Source organism: Lepidochelys olivacea (assembly GCF_965140295.1).
Source record: "Lepidochelys olivacea isolate rLepOli2 genome assembly, chromosome: 2".
Classification (NCBI taxonomy): Eukaryota; Metazoa; Chordata; order Testudines; family Cheloniidae; genus Lepidochelys; species Lepidochelys olivacea.
In genome coordinates this window covers 21,098,401-21,120,925 of record NC_140412.1, presented here as the reverse complement: position 1 = coordinate 21,120,925, position 22,525 = coordinate 21,098,401, and the positions used below count along the sequence as shown (strand labels likewise).

The window sequence follows — 22,525 nt, the reverse complement described above, 5'->3', positions numbered from 1 at the left end:
TATGCTGCATGCTATTCATTTCCAAGGGAACAAACAGGAATGACTTTGAAAAGCTGAATAGCCTGTGAGCTAAATTATGGATTTTTCAAAGTCTGTGGGTTTTTTTTTAACCACTTGTTTAGAACTCATCTATGTTTGGAGAGATTCCAGATTTCAGTCAATAGGGGATAGGATTTTCAAAATTGCTCAGCATTGGCCTAAATGTTCCCATTGATGTTCAAGGGGAACTTTACCATTGACTCGAATGGGAGAAGAGTTAGGCCGATGCTGAGTGCTCTTGAAAATCCCAACCTGCCTGTTCTGTGAGCCCTGAAACTTGACATGGGAGTCTTACTTAGGACAGGTCTACACTCAAAATGCTGCCGTGGGAAGACACTACTACACTGATGGGAGAGCTTCTCTCCTCAGAGTAGTTAATCCACCTCTGAGAGAGGTGGTAGCTATGTTGTCAGGAGAAGCCCTTCTATCGACGGAGTGCTGTCTATACCAGCAGGTAGATTCGTATAACTTTGTAACAGTATAACTTTGGGGGATTTTTCACACCCCCTAGTGACATTGTTATCCCAAGGTAAGTTGATTGTGTAGATGTGGCCTTAGAGTCTTATAGAAAAGAATGGACCAAACTCTACTGTCAGTGGGTTGGCACAGGTGGATTTGATTGCAGAATCTAGCCTAGTAGATTCATACAAAGTTCATTGTATCAAATTAGGTGTAGGAATGTGATAAAGAAGTCAGAAGAAAATTGGTATTGGAAAACCTTGGAAACGCAGTTTGTCTTGTGATCTGACATGAAAAGAATGTTGCTGGGGGTCGGTGTGTCTGGAGGGAGCTTTTCTGGAGTACTATGTAACCTAACTGGAGTCCTCCTAAGGTACTATTGTACTGTGTTGAGACTGGTGTGTAACCTTTCCCATTGCCCTCTGGTATATCACTACCAATAGCAGATAGCATTATGCAATGTTTTGTCATCCTGAATCGTTAGGTACTGGCCAATGCCAGGAGCATGGTACTATTAATTGCTACTGTCAAGGTTCCTCCCCCACTCTGAACTCTAGGGTACAGATGTGGGGACCTGCATGAAAACCTCCTAAGCTTACTTTTACCAGCTTAGGTTAAAACTTTCCCAAGGTACAAATTAATTTTATCCTTTGTCCTTGGAATAACCACTGCCACCACCAAACTCTAAATGGGTTTACTGGGAAACTTAGTTTGGACACGTCTTTCCCCCCAAAATCCTCCCAACCCTTGCACCCCACTTCCTGGGAAAGGTTTGGTAAAAATCCTCACCAATTTGCATAGGTGACCACAGACCCAAACCCTTGGATCTGAGAACAATGAACAAGCATTCAGTTTTCTTACAAGAAGACTTTTAATAGAAATAGAAGTAAATAGGAGTAAAGGAATCACCCCTGTAAAATCAGGATGGTAGGTACCTTACAGGGTAATTAGATTCAAAACATAGAGAATCCCTCTAGGCAAAACCTTAAGTTACAAAAAAGACACACAGACAGAAATAGTCATTCTATTCAGCACAATTCTTTTCTCAGCCATTTAAAGAAATCATAATCTAACGCATACCTAGCTAGATTACTTACTAAAAGTTCTAAGACTCCATTCCTGTTCTATCCCCAGCAAAGCAGCATACCGACAGAGAGACACAGACCCTTTGTTTCTCTCCCTCCTCCCAGCTTTTGAAAGTATCTTGTCTCCTCATTGGTCATTTTGGTCAGGTGCCAGCGAGGTTATCTTTAGCTTCTTAACCCTTTACAGGTGAGAGGATTTTTCCTCTGGCCAGGAGGGATTTTAAAGGGGTTTACCCCTTCCCTTTACATTTATGACAGCTACTCATTTAAAATTAGATTCTGCCAAGTGCTGATCTTTGTCCCCAGTCTAGCAAAATAATTATAAATGCATACAAGCTTAGAATGTGCTCAGCTGAAGTTATTGAGATTAGTATATAAAATTAAGTATGTATCAAGAACTGAACCTTGCAGACAAGGAAGACTAACACAGAGAAGAAAAAAATATGTGCAAAGGGAGAGTATGGGAAGATAACTGGTGAAGAGATCGGTGTTGGGAAGGTTTGGGGGCGGGGGGAGAAAGGGGTTTTTAAGAATTGATATAAAGAAGGCTAGCAAATATTGGCCCTGTTTGGAATAGGCTGCCATTGTACCAATGGGATGTGTGTTCTTACTGTGCAGACAGTAAAATAAAGGACAGGGTAAAATGAATGTCAGTCTGTCTTGTAAGGTTCATGAACAGATGTTTCTGGGTTTACCTGAAGATGTAATTCAACCACTAGGGCTGCAGTACTGCTCTTGCTGCAGAAGTAGTTAGGGGTTATTATGTCTTTGTCGTTGTTTTTTTGCATTTAGCTGTGTCTCTATTGCAGGGGTTGGCAACCTTTCAGAAGTGGTGTGCCGAGTCTTCATTTATTCACTCTAATTTAAGGTTTTGCATGCCAGTAATACATTTTAACGGTTTTAGAAGGTCTCTTTCTATAAGTCTATAATAGATAACTAAACTATTGTTGTATGTAAAGTAAATAAGATTTTTAAAGTGTTTAAGAAGCTTGATTTAAAATTAAATTAAAATGCAGAGCCCTCTAGACCGGTGGCCAGGACCCGGGCAGTGAAAATCCGCTTGTGTGCTGCCTTTGGCATGCGTGCCATAGGTTGCCTACCGCTGCTCTATTGGGTGATATTGAGGAAAATGGCAGCCCAATAACCAAAAGAGATTTAACAGACAGGATATCTTGAGCGTGACTGTGTTCTTCTTTCCTTTTTTCATTCTTGGAATCTATACAACTTTTGTATTGGGAGCTATACTTTGAATACAGTGTTCTGGAGGAATGGCTCAGAAGGCCCTGAGTTCTAATCATGGTTCTGACATTGGGTAACCTTGAACAGATCTGTTTCCATTTTCCTATCTGTGAAGTAGGGACAATAATACTAACCCACCAAATTGATAGGGGTGTCACAAGGTTAATATCAGTACAGTGCTTTGTTCACACAAAAGTTATATATCACTATTCAAGAAGACACAAAACATGGAAAAATAGCATTTTTCTGAAATGCTTCGTGGTCTTCCTGGCGCATTGGAAGTGAAAGGCATAATACTTCCAATGAGACTGTCAGCCAAATAGCCAATTTGATGTCTCAAATTCAGAACAAGCAGTGCTTGGTTGCCTTTTAGAGTCTAATTGTTGGGGCTTTCTCCATTTATGACTGAACAATTGCATTATCATATTAAAAATCACTCCCTATTTATGCCATTCTTAATAGATTTTAAATGCAGGTCTACTTTAGGAAAGTGGATTATAATAGAACAGATTATGCATTTTTCTCCAGCTTTTTAGGTGTACTCGTACCGACGGCTGCTATTGTTGATGAGACCGTTGCAGAGCAGTCGTGTAGCAACCACCTCTGAATAGCTCAATGTCGAAAGCTTTAATTCTCCATTTAATAATAGTGAAACTAGTTAATACTAATTCTATACAATCATTTCCAAAGCTGCTTAGAAAGCATGAATTCATGGATTTAGTCTGTGACATGAGGGAATGGCATGCGACATAATTACAAGGTCAAGAAAAGCAGAATTATAATAGTGATTAGAACTGTATGGAATAGGTGCATCAAGCCTTGGACCCACACAAAGCCAGTGCAGATTCAGGTCTGTGAACATGTTCTGAGGTTCCAAAATGTTTTCAAACAGCCTCTCCTCCCAATCTGACTTCCCTCCCTGCTCCAGAGATCCCATTACTCGCCCCTGATTTGTCTGAGAGGCAGTGGAGTCTGTATTCAGGCCAGCCCCATCCCTTCTGGCGCTGAGTGACCCCAGAGATTTAAGAAGGTAGGATGCAGCTATTCCTCCTATCAGGCTCTCAGATGGGGAACGCACAGAATGGGATGACAACCCCACAACATGCTAGTCTTGGTGCGTGTCGGGAGGAGGAATGCCTAATGGGGACGAAATTCATTCTGTGCAGGGGGCTCTTCATACATGTTGCTTAACCCACTTTTTGAGGCTTGTGCGAGATCTTCTTCGAAAGCAAATTGCAATATTTGGCTGTAGATTTCACAATTTGCTCTTCACACTGAGTTGGTTAGTTACCTAAGACACTCAGTCAAGGAACAGAAGCAATACCACATAACTTGTGTAACTAGCGAAGGCTTGTGAGGGACTTGGTGTTGAATAAGTGTTGTGCCAGCCCTCTACAGAAGGGAAAAATTTCATCCACAGTGACTAACTTCCTGATGCCATGGGGCTCGAATTTGGAAATCCTGGAACACCAAATAACAAGTAAATGGGCACGCTCATGTGCTTTTAGAAAAGCACACATTTAAGTGCTTTGCTGGATCAGCACTAGGATGCCCTGCACCTTACAAGATCGAGGCACAAGTACAGTCTTTTATGGGACTTTCGTCTACACCATTATAAACTTCTATAACTCTAGCCAAAAAAATCATCTAAGGAAAAAAGGGCTGGAAACCCTTTTTCCAATAATAAATAATAGTAACCAATAATAACTTTCAATCTGCAAAGTACTTTATAAAACACTATCTAAGGAATCCTCACTACATCCTTGTGCTGGTAGAAAGGATTGTTTCTTTAGCGGCTGTAGCTGGGGTCCCTGGGTGCAATTACACCCCCAGAATTCAGGCCTGGCTCAATCAATGTGCGCTCAATGCCCTTGAACAGAGCCCCCATCTCAAATTTGGCCTGCCCCCAGCCAAATCTGGCAGAGTGGCATTGCAACCTGGCACACAGGATCGTAGTGCTTCTCAGGTTTGGCATGTGCCATCAGTAGGGTGGGGAGCAACTCGCCTACCTCAGCTGGGCCCAGATTTCACTGTCACCACCACTGTTAGTGCACCAGGTCTGAGGCCAACCCTCCCCGCCAATCTCTGTGGGGAAGGCAATGACCCACCCCAGGTGGGGGCCCTCTCCGACCTCCCAGCCCCTCCCAAGCCCCTTGGGGAGAGCAGCAACCCCACAGTGGACTCATTGATTTGGAAGGCTATATCCACCCCTGCATTTGCTACTCCTGGGGGTATTCTGCGCCACTGCGCAATGCAGAATTTTCAGAAATCAACATTGTGTGTGCAGAATTTCCTTTCTCCCACAGAAATGGGCTGCAGTGTTGCTGGCTACCATTAGGGGGCTGCTGGACCCGGCAGAGCCCAGCTTGCACATAGAAGACACTGCCGGGGGGATGGGGAGGGAACTAGAGGGTTCCTGACAGCTGGAGATGGTGGTGCACAAGACACTTCATGTGAGCCTGGGACCAAGCATCAGGCTGTTTCTTCCTCTGGATCCCTGGGCTCTTGGGGATGGGGGTGGGGGGTATCTGGGCAAGGGGAGGCCCATGGCTGGGCTCATGAGGGTGGGGGGGTTGGGTATCTGGGCCAAGGGGGCCCTGCAACTGGACTCTGGGGTGTATTGGCTGGGGGGGCACCATGGCTGGGCTCTGAGGAGGAGGGGTTGTAGTTGTCTGGCCCCCTGGCTGTGCTCGGAGGTGGGGAGGGGGGAAAGGGAGGAAGGGTGCAGAGAAACAGGAACTGGGTTTTCATAGGGGTTTCTTTAACTCTCTACTCCGGGAGGAATTTTTGTGTTTATCTGTATTGTTACTTGCTGAGAGGTATTTTGAAATAAATTACCAAAATAATTGAAACTGGTGTAATTATGTAGTGGTATTTTGATAAAATGTGCAGAATTTTAAAATACTGTGTGCAGAATTTTTAATTTTTTGGCACAGAATGTCCCCGGGAGTAGTTTGCAATAAAGGAGTTGTGGGCAAGTCCCATGCTGAGGCTCTAGAGTTCAAAATCTAGCAGCCTACCTCCAGTTTGGACTGCTGACTCTGGTGTCACGCTGCTCAAGGTCCCTCCTGACCCTTCCTCCAGTTCCACTCATAGTGAAGATGCTTCAGGAGCAGATTAACTGAGGAAGATGGTGTCATTGTTGTACAAGAAAGACAAGGTGGGTGAGGTAATATCTTTTATTAGACCAACTTCGGTTGGGAAGAGAGACAAGCTTTCGAGCTATGCAGAGCTCTTCCTCAGCATGTCTCTCTCACCAACAGAAGTTGGTCCAGTAAAAGATATTACCTCACCCATCTTGTCTCTCTTGTACAACATTGACACCATCTCCCATATCCTCATTGTCTCTCTCATATCCTGGGGCCCACACAGTGACACCAACACGTCAGTTTTATAAAGTCACTGTTTAGACAATCATTACCCTTTAAATTGTTCTGTAAACTTCGACCTTTATTAATTTGTTGTCTGACAATATGTGACCTTGACTCTACAGACTCTAGCACCATTCCTTCAAAGCATCACACCCATTAAACAAAAGGCCTGAAAATAAGGGCATGCACTATAAACTGACCCTCAGCTCAATTAGAGCTGCTTATCCTGTTGGAAGTCACTTATGCGATGTACGTACCACAATAGAAGAAGAGTCATGAATGTGTTTTATTGCTACATTAGGTTGCTTCCTTCAGGATTTGTGACTGTAAAACAATGCTAACCTTGAGACTGGGGGCGCTGTGTGTGTGTGTGAGAGAGAGAGAGAGAGAGAGAGAGAGAACAGTCTTTAGCTAGCTAGGATGTAAAAATTATTCATGGATTGAGCAAGACCTAACATTGTCATCCTTCATGAAAGGAAAGCATGCAGTGTTGCATTCTGAGGTTTTCAATGACAATACTTATTTGTTTTGCTGCCCTGAGTGGTAGTAACTACAGCAATACATAACAAGCATGGGAGAGTCCAATACACTGAATCTGATGGCTCATTATACAAGAGGGACACTGAATCTAAACTGGGTTTTGCTAAGGAAATCAGAACTTATTCCACTCATTAAGAGAACTCTACAGCAGGCATTCTAAGTCAAAGTTGTCCATGTTAATATAAATATCATGTATTTGCAGAGCCCCCTCAACTCATATTGAAATCAATGGGAGTTAAAAGTATGCTCAGAAACACCTTTAACTTGGCTTGAATTCTGTAAGGTGATGAGCATCTCCTGTAAGTGGAAAGATACAACTCACAAGACAGCTGATTTTGAGAGATTTTTATCTGCCACCTTCTTCTGAAATCTAACAAAGCAAGATTTTGGCTGCTTTCAACCCAGAACTGGAAAACTGAGTCTTTCAAACACCATGGTAGGAGCAAGTTCAGATCTTGAGATTTCTCCAGAATTTGCTCCCTTTAAACTCTCCTGATTAGGCAACCACATCATTATTTAACTATTTTTATTACACTAAAACTTCCCAACTGAGAGCAAGGTTCCACTGTGCTAAGCTCTAGACAGTCACCTAGTGAGAGACACTTTCTGCCCTGAAAGACTTACAATCTAAATAGACAAGATGCTCAAAAGGTGGGAAAAGAAATAGAGGTGAAGTGACTTGCCCGAGATGTTACAGCCGATCAGAGACAGGAATAGGTCCCTGTGTCCTCCCCACTACACCATCTTGCCTTCAGCCTCTACAGGTCATTGCTTATTATTTTGAAAGAAGCCATCAGACAGATAAGAGCACTCATCTGCTTTGCTGATTTTTACCTGATAATTATAGGGGTTTATCTATGAGAGAACTGTATGTGATGAGCAAGGCCATTTCCTCCCCATGACAGGATAATTAACAGTGTTTACAGTAAAATCTTCAGTCTATAGATGAAAATGTTGCTGTCTCAAGATGGATGTCATTAGAGTGCCAACGTGGCCGGTGCTTAGGTTCACGAGTAGTTTTTCTCTCTCGAAACCAGCAGTCTCTGCAGCTTGTATTGGCGTATGTTGCAATGGTTAGAGAGTTTGTTCCATTTGTTTGTGAAATATCTCTGAGGCACTTTTTGCCTTGAACCTCCCTTCCCCTCCCAGTCCAGTTTTACCATGGTCCTTGCTACCTTAGTTCACCCTGCAGACAATAAATAAAACTGATGTATACCAGAAAACTCAGAAGGATGGAAGTCTTAATACCACAATCTGGGCAGAAGGAACCTCTTCCCCATAAATTTAAAAGGCACCCTAATTTTTAGAGAGAGTTTATAGCTTAAGCTAAAGGGCAAACCACTGTTTTGAAGTTGAACTAGGTGGTTATAAAATGATGTGCTTTCCACATGCAACCTACACACCTCCTGGGTGTGGTGTTCTGGTCTGTCTAATGGCATCGAGACCACTTAAAGAGAGATAAATGAGTCTGCGCTAGAGGCTTAGCTAAGAGCCTTGTGGCTTTTAGCTCCTGCAGTAGAGGCTCATGCACTAAGCTCCCGAAGCCCCAGGTTTGATCCTGCCCACTGATGACCAGGGTCTGTTGGTGTTACACATAGAGAGAAAGATAGCTGTATTGCATGTGATAGGAGGATAGTCTCTACATTCCCTCTTAGAGAGGTACTATGGGTAAAATGAAAAGTTCTCAAACCTAACACTGAAGGTGCAGTGTTGGTTTACAGGCTGGAAACCCCTGATTGCAGGGAGAAGCTTCCATTTTCAAGGAGCTCTGAGAGGTGGGGGTTCCTAATGATGGGAGCTCTGATTTCCCCCACTCCCTTTCTACGCTGCAGCTGACAATGTTGATGTGCCATGTGTCTTCAGTGGAATAAGAAGGTGCACTTACAGCCAGATCCCTGACTGTCCATTTCTCTGCACCATGTGCAAACGTTTATCGCAGGGCAAAGTTGCTGTAAAAGGCTGTTAGCAGAATGGAAACGCTTTACATCCACTCGGCCCTAGTGTAATGACTGTACAAGGTGCAGGGAAATGGAGAGTCAGACAGAGATGTGGAATGATCTAGAGTCAAGAAAGTGACTCTCTGAAACAAATAGGTATTAAAAGCAAATACATAATAGGCAGGAAGCTAGCAAGTCGGGGAAAGCAATGCTTGATGAAGGTAATGACTAATCCACAACCACAGGTGGCTGCAGGTAAGCAGTCTTGGAAAGGAAGCCAAGGACTGAATGGAGTGATGTTTCCTCAGAGGTACTTCCATATCTCCCTGCTGTTGTATGAGATCACATTACTGAGGGCATCTAGCCTGAGCTGAAAGTGAAGGGAATTGGACAGTTGCCAGAATGTCAATAAATTCAGATGAGCATGTCTAATAAGGAAATGAAATATAACAGACTGGCAAATGTATTTGCAAAAACCCTTATGGACTGAGTAATTACCCCAATAGGTGTAATGACAAAGTGGAATAAGAAAAGCCCAGACTCTCTGGCAGATTGTGCAAGAATATCACTGATACAGACACGTTCTGAGATAGAACACAGATCATGTCTCAAAGTTTGCCAACTCAGTTTGGGCTAGTTCTCATTGTTAACCTAACCTGGTAACTTCTTCAGCTCCCCAGGGCTAGCTCCAAACTATTTCTTACCCCCAACCAAGTCAGCTTCAGCCTAATCCACTAATGCCAGCTTCTTTAGGATGCTGGAATCACTTTCCCAGTAGGCTCCTACCCACAGTCTTAGACTGTATCATTATGAATCAATATTGTCAGATAAGTATCTTTGTCCACCTTGGGCTTTACTTCCCAAGCTAAGCCCACTGACTCGACCACTAGAGTATCCCATAGAGAATGTCAGGCACCATTTCACACACTTGTCCACCCTTCCGCACAGATAGCTACGTAGCCAATTTAAAGCACGTTCCTGTCAAGAACACAAAGAAACTGCAAGAACTTTGAGACTACACTGGAGTATGGGACAAATGTGCAAATTGAACTGGTCCATCCACATGTAACAGCACCTTCAGTTTCCCTTTCTACCTATAGAGGGAGCCAGAGGGCTTGTGTTTCCTGCAAGACCACTCGCTCTGTTGGCTTTCAACTGATGATAATAAATATTATGCAGCTACTTCTGATTTACAGTAGTGTGAGTGAAGAATCAGGCCCAGATCAAGGCTCAAATATCATAATTTTGCAGCACTGTGCTACAAGAGTCCTTTTTGACCTGACCCTAATCCTGGATTGCAGGGAGGAGTACGAGTTTGGGAAAACTTGTGGCCAGAGGCAGTGTATTTCTGTATTCAAACAGCCCCTAATTATACTGTTCTTTAAAAATATTAATAAAACATAAAGAACCCACATCTGATAATGCTGGAAATGCAAAGAGCAGCAACAAAGGACCTGGGGATTGAGGGTGAGTGTTTTTTCTTTTGTTTTAAATCAGCTATGTGTTTGTTGAACTGTTCCTCAAACATTATTTCTGGTTCTGCTTTTTTATCCTCTGTTAAAGGAATTGTAATGTCCTTTGATTGTGTTAACAGCAATGTATTGAACGGGCAGGATAGAGGGGGAGGGAAAAGCTAAGCAGGGCAGCATGATGGAGATGGGAATGAAGAATTCCCACCCACACACTCAGCATGCACTTCAATAATGGAATAATCATGTACGGTTTCTTTATAGCTGTCTTCCCATAGCATTTACCCCCTCTGGCTAGAGTCAAAGCAGGGTGGGTACTGCAGTCAGTTTTTACAGTCGTGTTTGCATCATGATTTACATTTTATTATCCCCATTAGAAAGCTGAGATGCATAAGGAGAGCTAATGCAGTAGCTTCAGCTCACAGGGATTCTGTTGATTCATTTCAGTTTGCATGGACTTCCACCCTTTGATTTTTTTCAGAATCCTACAACTCCCAAAAACTTGAAACAAAACATAGTTTTTTCCCCTGGTTTTACACTGATGTTGCCTCAAACTGAGTCTTACGTGTTTTTGACTCAACTCTCTATATCTGTCCAGATTTTCTCAAAACAAGATCAACACTGGCCCAAAAGAACTGCCAACCTTTCAAGCAATGTGTGCTGGGTTTTGGATGAAAACCAAAGCCAGATGGCTTCATATAGTGGATGTAACTGCTACTAGAATGAGTAATACGGTAGAGTTCCCTTACTGGTGTTTCTATATTTATAGCCAGTTACAGGATGTTCTTGTGTATTCTCCATGCTTGTTGCTAATAAAGTTGAAGACTGGTTTTATGTGTCTCATCCTGCACTCCGGAAAGAAGCCGAAAGGTGTTTGGTATGATTTTCCGTGTGCTGCACCTTTACATTATTAGCATACTGCTGCCTTCTGAAATCAGTCACCAGTTCAGGTCAGTTGCAGGGTATCAGATACATTGCCCCCTCTGACATTTGTTCTTGTTTTTGCTCTCTTAATCTACACTAAATGACACTTAGACTGAGTCTCTGACTGCTCTTGGTGTACAGGAAACAAAATATTTCATTTCCCATGGTGCTTGGGAAAACATTTCCCACTGCTCTGTATAAAATAACAGCTTCCACCTGATGATCGTTATCTCTATTGCAATGGATGTCATACTGTGGTCCACATAGTTGAGAAGAGAAATGGGAAGTACTTGCAGATTCAGTGCGAGGAGGTCAATAAATAGAAATATAAGGGGAAATATATGCAAAATTACCAAATCATACTTGACTCTATAGCTACACCTTTTGCTCCTTGTCTCTCATATAGGTTGTGAGCTCTTTGTGTCAGATGTTGTCTTTGTTACATGTCTGTACAGTGCTTGGCACCACAGGGGCCTTGAGTGAGGTTTCTAGGCATGACTGTAATATCAATCATATTAACGCTCCTTTCATCTTAGGCCTCAAAGCACTTTGCAGATATTAACCATGAAATCTCATAATATACCTGCCAAATAGGAAAGGTGTATATGCAAACATTCATCAAGGCCTCCTTCTTTTCTAAAAGAAAAGGAGTACTTGTGGCACCTTAGAGACTGCCACAAGTCCTCCTTTTCTTTTTGCGAATACAGACTAACACGGCTGCTACTCTGAATCCTTCTTCTCTGAAATTTAGCCACCTTTTGGAGTCGAACAGAGTGTACAACATCTTGGATGAGTTTAGGAAGAGAAATGTTATCTACTATATAGCACCTACGTGTGCTAGAAGTTTTGCAAATAAGGAAATAAGGCCTCTCTCATGAGGATGTTGCAAGCTAACAATAGTAAAGATTACCCCTAGCCAAGTGAAACAGCAAGGGGAATCTAGAGAGGCATAATGTAGATATTAGAGCTGGACAAGACCCCAAGTTACTGAATCAGAAAGAAAAGTCAGATATGTGATTTTTTCCACAGGAGGTACATTATATTTAAATAAAAATTGAGTTTCAGAAGCACCAAAATGGAATTTTTTAAAAAACTGGTCTGGGCTTCATGGCTCCCCAGGCACCCAGCAGCGAGCCAGTTTGGCTGCTGTAGAGCTGGGGAGCCTGGAAGCCCTGGCTCCCAGGTTACTTGCCAGGGGGACTTCTGAGGAGCCTGGAGAGGTGGGTGCAGGAAACCAGGCTGCCTGGGTCTCCTTCAAAAGTTTCAACAGATTCAATGTTTTTCCATGGAACATTTAGATTCCATCAAATCTGCATTTTCTGATGGAAAAACTCTTCTATTGAAAAAATATGTCCAGCTCTCCTAGTTATCTAACGCGGACGACATGATGAACAATTGCACAAGGACTTTAACACCTCCTTCCCTCCCACCCCCATATAAAAGACAAAGAAAAGGGGATGGACCTAGATTAGACATCCTGGTCTAATGGACTGATCCTAGGTCTGGGAACCAGGAACTCCTATTTTTTTAAATCTCAGCTCCGTCTAATTTACTATGCAACCCTGGGCAAGTCGATTCTCTGTAATTCTGTTTCCCTGCACTATAAAAATAGTGGTAGTACTTGATTGCCTGCTTCACTAGGGTGGTTTAAGGTTTAATTTAGTTTCATTTTAAAGTGCTTTGAAGATCTAAACCACTAAGTATTATGGGAAACACATGGAGAAATAATAATAAAAAAGAGGCTACACAAGAGATCAGAGCCAGTGTTGCAACCAGCAGTACAGTCATGAAGCCTAAAGTAAGAGGCTTAGGCCTTGGTTCAACAAAATACTGGAGCACATGTTACAGTCCTCCTCTGAATCAGGGCCTTCGCTGTGAGCTCGTTGGGACAGGGACTGTCTGCAGTTATCTCTGCCTGGTGCCTAGCACAATGGGGCTATAACATGGTTGAAGCCTGTACGCACTAGCATAATAAGTAAATTATCAAGAGAAATGTAAGACTGAAGATGATACCAATTGCCATAATGCTACAAGTTCCTTAAGGACCAGAGAAGAGAGATGCAGTCTAAAGTTTCATATTATCTGCAAACGTATATACCTTCTTGCTTACGCTGTTCTCTAGGACGAGGTCATTAAAGCTCAATCTTGTTCACTATAAATAAAGACTACAAAAGTGTAGGGAATATGTATACACACTAGCTAGGCAGCTGAATGGGCATGAAAGGACTTGGTTTCCTTCCACCTCAGAATCTTGTTGTGTTACTATGTAATCAAATAAATGAGTTCTTAATCAGAGTGATGTCAACCTAGGATTTACCATAAAAAAATCCTGTTGCAATCAAACTGTATAATTAAGCAATGAGGCACAACAGGGCATGAATTATGATCTGACAACTTACACCTCGGAGTGTTACTGATGTGGTTGTGGTTTTATGCCACGACACTACCTAACTGTCATTTGCTATACAATAATCCAAGCACTGACAGGGATTCTACAATTAAAAGTTCTCAAGACTAACACTGAAGGTGCAGTGTAGGTGTACGGGCTGGACACCCCTGACTGCAGGGAAAAACTTCCATTTTCTAGGAGCCCTGAGAGGTGAGGGTTCCTAATGATGGGAGCTCTGATTCCCCCACTCCCCTCCCTTTCTATACTGCAGCTGACACATGTTGATACAGATGTGCCATGTGTCACTCTGATTAAGAACTCATTTTTTTAACCTACCCTTCCATAATGAAATACTAATGGCAGAAGGAGGAAAAACAAAATATAACTTTGGCTTACATTGTGGAGCTAAAAGTCATTGTGTAGACTTATGAGCTCAGGCTGGAGCATGAGCTCTGGGACCTTCCCCCCCTGGAGGGTAAGCTACAGGATCTTGCAAGAAATAGGGTTGTCAGGTGTCCAGTTTTTGACTGGAATGCCCAGTTGAAAAGGGAACCTGGCGGCTCTGGTCCGTTCTGCTGACTGTGCCGTTAAAAGTCTGGTCAGCGGTGCTGCAAGGCTAAGGCAGGCTAGTCCCTACCTGTCCTGGCACTGCACTGTGCCCTGGAAGAGGCCAGCAGGTCTGGCTCCTAGGCAGGGGAGCCCTGAGACTCTGCATGCTGCCCCTGCCCCAAGCACGGGTTCCGCACTCCCATTGGCTAGCGATTGCGGCCAATGGGAGCTAAGGGGGCAGTGCCTGCAGGCAAGAGCAGCGCGCGGAAACTTGTGCCCCGCCCTGCCTAGGAGCTGGACCTGCTGGCCTCTTCCGGGGTGCAGCGCGGTGCCAGGATAGGCAAAGAGCCTGTCTTTGCCCCGCTGCACCACTGACTGGGAGCCGCCTGAGGTAAGCCCATGCCCCAGCCCCATCTCCCAAACCCCTGCCACAGCCCTGAGCCACCCCCAGCCCACAGCCCTCCCCCCTGCACCCCAACCCCCTGCCTCAACCTGCAGCCCCCTCCCATCTTCCGAATCTGTCAGCCCTACCCCCCAGCCTGGAGCCCCCTCCTGCATCCCAAACCCCTCATCCTCAGCCCCACCCCAAAGCCCGCACCCCCAGCTGGAGCTCTCACCCCCCAACCCCCACACCCAACTCCCTGCCTCAGCCCAGAGCCCCCTCCTGCACCCTGAACCCCTCATTTCAGGCCCCACCCCGGAACCCACACCCTGACTTAGAGTCATCACCCCCTCCTATACCCCAAGCCCCTGACCCAGCCCAGTGGAAGTCAGTGACAGTGGGGGAGAGAGAGCCACCGAGGGAGGGGGAATGTTGTGAGTGGGGGGCGGGGCCTCAGGCAGGGTCAGGGCCTCGGGGAAAGGGTGGGGCTGGGGTATTTGGTGTTGTGCGATTAGAAAGTTGGCAACCCTAGGAAGAGGGTAATGACTTTGAGCCATTGTTACGATTTAAGCTCCAACTATGGGTTTAGGCTCAGATTCTCATAGGTATTTAGGTGCCTAACTTCCATTGATTTGAGAATCTGGGCCTAAGTGTTGTAGGAGACACCCATAAAGACAGTTTCTGCTCACAGATGCATACAAAACCATACATGAGACCTGAGGTCTGGGAGACCCAGAGGAGCAGTTAATGGCCTAACATTACATTTCTCTCCTCCTCCCTTCCCCATGCTTGGAGTAGACCAAGTATTGACAGAGTTAGGGTATATCGACCCTGGGAGCTAGGGGTGTGACTCCCATCTCACAGAGACAGCCTTGCGTTAGCTCTCATTGAGCTAGCATGCTAAGAACAGCAGTGTAGCTGCAGCACCATGGGCAGTGACGAGGGGAAGGTAGCTGTCCTGAATATAAACCTTCCTGGATCCCGCTGGTACGTACTCAGGTGGCTAGCCTAAGCTGCTGCCTCACGGCTATTCAACTATTTTTTAGCATGCTGGGACTCACAGCCCTTGCTCCAAGGGTCGGTATACCCTTCGGTGGGCGGTGTTGAGCCTTCCAGGAGCAGAGTGCTTGGGAAGGAATTGAAAAGGGTGGGCTTTGGCTGCACATTCCATGCACAGGGAAGAATATAGCTGGTCAATTAAAGTGACTTTTCAAAGACCTAATTTCCTTTGTAATCTGAGGCTGGTGATAACTGCAGAACATGGCCTTTTGGTACTCAGGCAAAGCCCCCACTGAAATCAATGGGAGTTTGCCTGAGTAGGGACCTCAGACTTTGTTCCGGGTATTTTAGCAAAACTTGGTTTTGAGGCGAAACCAAAAAACACTGTGGTTGAAAATCTTCCCTTTCAAAGGAAAAACAGGTCATTGGAAAAACCAAACATTGCTGCCTTCTTTCTTTCTTCTTCCTCCCTCCATGAAGCATTGGCTCTGAAGAGGGGTATTAAGTAACTGACTCCGCCCCGACCCAAACTTTCCAACGGCAGCATGTCCTGGCTGCTTCCTGCACAGGAGTAGCAGTGGCAAAGTGCAGGATCTGTTCCGTTGCCTTTCCAGCACACCTGCACTGGTTAGTTTGGCACTAAACATGCCATGGGACAGCAACTGCAACAACGTTTTCAAGTGCCACTGGGGAAGGGGAACACGTCACTGAAGGTGACAGGGCAAGGAAGAAGAGAAGAGTGGTTAGTCCTATAGGAAAAGGGGAAGAGTTAATAGAGATTACACCAAATATGAGCCCCAGGAGGATACAGGATGGGTTAAAAAGGATTACAAGGGAGAATGGGAATGGAAAGAACTTGCAGCCAGAGGGAACAGGGGATAGACTGGAGAATAGCACCGTCACTAGGAAAAGGCAGGTCTATGTGATTGGGGACTCTTTACTGAGAAGAATAGATAGGCCTGTAACCAGAGCTGATCCAGAAAATAGGAGGGTGTGCTGTCTTCCAGGTGCTAAGATACGGGATGTAGACCTGAGGTTGAAAAGGATTCTAAAGGGAGCGGGAAAGAATTCCCTAATTATCCTTCATGTGGGAACAAATGATACGGCTAGATTCTCGCTGGAAAGTATTAAGGGAGACTATGCTAGGCTGGGGAGGACGCTTAAGGAAATTGAGGCTCAGGTGATCTTTAGTGGGATTCTGCCTGTTCCTAGAGAAGGGCAACAAAGGTGTGACAAGATTATGACTATCAATAGATGGCTTAGGCAGTGGTGCTATAAGGAGGGCTTTGGGATGTATGGCCATTGGGAGGCATTCATGGATAGAGGACAGTTCTCTCGGGATGGACTTCATCTGAGTAGGGAAGGAAATAGACTTCTAGGATGGAGGCTGGCACAACTGATTAAGAGAGCTTTAAACTAGGAATTTGGGGGAGATGGTTGGGAGATGTCCAGGTAATCTCCACGCCAGAATTTAGCATAGAGTGGAAAAAAAATGAAGTAAGAGTGGATACAGCTGTAGGTAGGAGGAAGGGCAGTGTAGATACAAGTCTAATAGGTTATACTGGTAGTAAAATAACCGTGCCTAATAGGGTACAGAATGTGAGTGAGGCCAAACAGCAAAAATTAAGATGTTTGTACACTAATGCAAGGAGCCTAGGTAACAAAATGGAGGAACTAGAGTTACTGGTGCAGGAAGTGAAACCAGATATTATAGGTATAACAGAGACCTGGTGGAATAGTAGTCATGACTGGGCTACAGGTATTGAAGGGTATGTGCTGTTTAGGAAAGACCGAAATAAAGGTAAAGGTGGTGGAGTAGCACTATATATCAATGATGAGATAGAATGTAAAGAAATAAGAAGCGATGAAATGGATATGACTGAGTCTGTCTGGGCAACAATTAAATTGGGGAAGATAACTATTAGAGCCTCCCCTGGGATAGTGCTTGGGGTGTGCTATAGACCGCCGGGATCTAATTTGGATATGGATAGAGCCCTTTTTAATGTTTTTAATAAAGTAAATACTAATGGAAACTGTGTGATCATGGGAGACTTTAACTTCCCAGATATAGACTGGAGGACGAGTGCTAGTAATAATAATAGGGCTCAGATTTTCCTAGATGCGATAGCTGATGGATTCCTTCAGCAAGTAGTTGCTGAACCGACTAGAGGGGATGCCATTTTAGATTTGGTCTTGGTGAGTAATGAGGACCTCATAGAGGAAATGGTTGTAGGGGATAATCTTGGCTCAAGTGATCATGAGCTAATTCAGTTCAAACTGAATGGAAGGATTAACAAAAATAAATCTGCAACTAGGGTTTTTGATTTCAAAAGGGCTGACTTTCAAAAATTAAGGAAATTAGTTAGGGAAGTGGATTGGACTGAAGAATTTATGGGTTTAAAGGTAGAGGAGGCCTGGGATTATTTTAAATTAAAGCTGCAGAAGCTATCGGAAGCCTGCATCCCAAGAAAGGGGAAAAAATTCATAGGCAGGAGTTGTAGACCAAGCTGGATGAGCAAGCATCTTAGAGAGGTAATTAAGAAAAAGCAGAAAGCATATAGGGAGTGGAAGAAGGGAGGGATCAGTAAGGAAAGCTACCTTATTGAGGTCAGAACATGTAGGGATAAAGTGAGACAGGCTAAAAGTCAAGTAGAGTTGGACCTTGCAAAGGGAATTAAAACCAATAGTAAAAGGTTCTATAGTCATATAAATAGGAAGAAAACAAAGAAAGAAGAAGTGGGACCGCTAAAAACTGAGGATGGAGTGGAGGTCAAGGATAATCTAGGCATGGCCCAATATCTAAACAAATACTTTGCCTCAGTCTTTAATAAGACTAAAGAGGATCTTAGGGATAATGGTAGCATGATAAATGGGAATGAGGATATGGAGGTAGACATCACCATATCTGAGGTAGAAGCGAAACTCAAACAGCTTAATGGGACTAAATCGGGGGGCCCAGATAATCTTCATCCAAGAATATTAAAAGAATTGGCACAAGAAATTGCAAGCCCATTAGCAAGAATTTTTAATGAATCTGTAAACTCAGGGGTTGTACCGTATGATTGGAGAATTGCTAACATAGTTCCTATTTTTAAGAAAGGGAAAAAAAGTGATCCAAGTAATTATAGGCCTGTTAGTTTGACATCTGTAGTATGCAAGGTCTTGGAAAAAATTTTGAAGGAGAAGGTAGTTAAGGACATTGAAGTCAATGGTAAATGGGACAAAATACAACATGGTTTTACAAAAGGTAGATCGTGCCAAACCAACCTGATCTCCTTCTTTGAGAGAGTAACAGATTTTTTAGATAAAGGAAACGCAGTGGATCTAATTTACTTAGATTTTAGTAAGGCGTTTGATACTGTGCCACATGGGGAATTATTAGTTAAATTGGATAAGATGGGCATCAATAGGAAAATTGAAAGGTGGATAGGGAATTGGTTAAAGGGGAGACTACAACGGGTCCTACTGAAAGGTGAACTGTCAAGTTGGAGGGGGGTTACCAGTGGAGTTCCTCAAGGATCAGTTTTGGGACCAATCTTATTTAATCTTTTTATTACTGACCTGGGCACAAAAAGTGGGAGTGTGCTAATAAAGTTTGCAGATGATACAAAGCTGGGAGGTATTGCTAATTTAGAGAAGGACAGGGATACCCTACAGGAGGATCTGGATGACCTTGTAAACTGGAGTAATAGGAATAGGATGAAATTTAATAGTGAGAAGTGTAAGGTCATGCATTTAGGGATTAATAACAAGAATTTTAGTTATAAGCTAGGGACGCATCAACTAGAAGTAACGGAGGAGGAAAAGGACCTTGGAGTATTGGTTGATCATAGGATGACTATGAGCTGCCAATGTGATATGGCTGTGAAAAAAGCTAATGTCGTCTTGGGATGCATCAGGAGAGGTATTTCCAGTAGGGATAAGGAGGTTTTAGTACCGTTATATAAGGCACTGGTGAGACCTCACCTGGAATACTGTGTGCAGTTCTGGTCTCCCATGTTTAAGAAGGATGAATTCAAACTGGAACAGGTACAGAGAAGGGCTACTAGGATGATCCGAGGAATGGAAAACTTGTCTTATGAAAGGAGACTCAGGGAGCTTGGCTTGTTTAGCCTAACTAAAAGAAGGTTGAGGGGAGATATGATTGCTCTCTATAAATATATCAGAGGGATAAATACCAGAGAGGGAGAGGAATTATTTAAACTCAGTACCAATGTGGACACAAGAACATATGGATATAAACTGGCCACTAGGAAATTTAGATTAGAAATTAGACGAAGGTTTCTAACCATCAGAGGAGTGAAGTTTTGGAATAGCCTTCCGAGGGAAGTAGTGGGGGCAAAAGATCTATCTTGCTTTAAGATTAAACTCGATAAGTTTATGGAGGAGATGGTATGATGGGATAACATGGTTTTGGTAATTAAATATTCATGGTAAATAGGCCTAATGGCCTGTGATGGGTTTTTAGATGGGGTAAGATCCAAGTTACCCGGGAAAGAATTTTCTGTAGTATCTGGCTGATGAATCTTGCCCATATGCTCAGGGTTTAGCTGATCGCCATATTTGGGGTCGGGAAGGAATTTTCCTCCAGGGCAGATTGGAAGGCCCTGGAGGTTTTTCGCCTTCCTCTGTAGCATGGGGCACGGGTCACTTGCTGGAGGATTCTCTGCTCCTTGAGGTTTTCAAAATACAATTTGAGGACTTCAATAGCACAGATATAGGTGTGAGGTCTTTTTTAGGAGTGGTGGGTGAAATTCTGTGGCCTGCATTGTGCAGGAGGTCAGACTAGATGATCATAATGGTCCCTTCTGACCTAAATATCTATGAAATCTATGAAAACTTCTCCAGTGTATAAACAAAAACCTCTCTTGGCAATACTAACAGGCAACAAAATGCTCCAGGAGCTAAATGTGTAACAAATTTCACTGCTGAAATACCCGCCCCCACTCCAATCCTGGATGCAGTACCAAAGTGTTCCAGGCCTGTAAAATTAAGTTGCTAGCAGAAGTGATTCTGTGTCTGTTGGTGGATCTGTAAATCAGTTCAGATGAGCAGCGCTTTGAACCCATTTCAGCTGACGTATATGCTCCTGAGAATGAATGAATTTCCGAGTTGTTAATGCTGCTGTACTTCATAAGTCAAATTTCTTCACAGGATAGTCGAGTCCTCGGGTGATAGTAAAAACAGAGTTGACAAGATGCACGAGAATCAATTCCTTGAGAGCTTTCACCTTGAAAGACGAGTGGCGTCCTTGGGTTTTAAAGACTGTCAAACTAAAGTGCTCACAACTGGAATCCATGGAGAGATGGATTTAAATTAACTTTGCTCTTTTCTTGCCCTTCAGGTGAATTTGTGGCTGGTGGGAGGAGCTGGCTTGACAGTTGGATTCCAATGTCCTCCATCCATCAAAAGAACGGGTACAGTATTAGCAGCAGCAGTGCACGCTTTTCTAAACTATCTGTAGCATTACATTTATTCTGGAGGGGGCATCCCTCAAGGTGAAAGGTGTCCCTGGTGCTTGCGATTTACCTTTCCTCATCTCTGAAGAACAAGGGGACATCCAATTAAAATTAAAGGCAACCAATATGAAATTGATGAAAATGTCTTGCTCTTATTGTTAACATAATGCATGCTTAATCTGTGGAATTCCCTACCACAAGATGTTACACAGACCAAGAACATAGTAGGATTCAGAAAAGGGTTAACACTTCTTGATAATAAGAACCTCTGAATAAAAATATACAACCCTCATTCTTCAGAATATAAATCAACCAGTAACTAGGTGGGATTAAGAGCAAGAAAGCTCCCCTGTAAACATGTTGTTGAAATCTTGTTAGCTCAGGGGTTTTTTGCTGCTCTAAAGCACCTGGTACTGGCTTTGTCGCAGACAGGATAGTGGGCTAGAGGGCTCATGGGTCTGATCCAAAATAGCAATTCATATGCATTGCTTGGCCATCATGTTGCCCAGTCGGTCATCTGACTGGATGGTACTGTCCTCCTGTCCACTGCCTGGTGTTGCCCTAGTGCTGGCCAGTCTACCTGCTGACTGGGATGTTGCCATCCTACTAATGGTGTTTCAACAGATTTTAAGGGGGAAAATCTTGTCCCCCTCATCAACCACCATGCATGTAGAGACCAATTATGGTTCTACTGTGCAAGGGCTAGAAGTCAGGATGCCTGGAGGCTGTGTAGGGGATTAACAATCCCATGTGAGCCATAGAGTTCGCTATATGGATTCATCTCCGTTGCTGTTCAGGGAGGCTTGGGACCTCTTGCCTATGGAGGAGGAGAAGGGGAATGGCCAACCACCCTGACCAAAGGCAAAAGCTCTGTTGCACTGCCATAGCTTGGGAGGAGATTCTGACTGTCCTATCCAGTCTACACCAAGACTTGGTATTGTAGTTTGATGCAAAGATCAGGATTTGCCATTAAAGTATGGAGAGATGAAATGTCTTGAAGAGCAAATTCTACCCTTTCTGTCTTCTGACACCCAGGTATTTTGCTGCAGGAGTCTGGTTCTGAGGACTCTGGGCAATTTGTTCTTTTTCCACTTCATTCTGAGCTATAGATTGTGACTATTTAATTAAGTAAACAACAAATCCTGTGTGACATGAGATTCTGCCTTAAAGCACAGGCTATCTGCCCCTGTGATAATAGAAAGCTGTCCCAGGAGTGGTTTGGAAACTGTTCTAGATTACATCTGTCATCTTTGTAATTAAATCTTTACCCCTAATAAACCACATTGAACTGTTTCTATAATATACCCTGCTTCTCTTTAAGGCCACCTATTCCTAAAATCAAGCTCTATGGTCTCACTTTGCAATGTTGTAACTCCATTGATTTCAGTGGTGTCGCTCCTGATTTACACCGCAGTAAGTGAGATCAGAATTAGGCCCTATAGGTAAAAAGGAGTTTTCCTAGACCCCCCCTGTTACAACTTGAATGGAGCTTGGTTTAGTCATGCATGAGTGTAATGAATCAGACCTTTAATCTAAAGGTGTTTGAAAGGTAAGTAGCCAGTGCTCCTTGGGAGACAAGGTTTTCATTATAGTAAAACCACTTTAGCTAAGATTTCCAAATAAACTAAACAATCCCATTGCCATATTTAATGTACAGTGGATAGGAACATAAGATATTCCTTCA

General features: G+C 43.6%; 1 long non-coding RNA gene across 1 annotated transcript in view; it reads left to right on the top strand.

The window, feature by feature from the left end:
• The first annotated feature begins 20,726 nt into the window (after window positions 1-20,726).
• LOC311515971 overlaps window positions 20,727-22,525 on the top strand; it is a 58,497-nt gene continuing 56,698 nt past the window's right edge. The window contains exon 1 of the long non-coding RNA XR_014710280.1: window positions 20,727-20,799. This is a non-coding gene — a long non-coding RNA (uncharacterized lncRNA). The remainder of the gene's footprint in view (window positions 20,800-22,525) is intronic.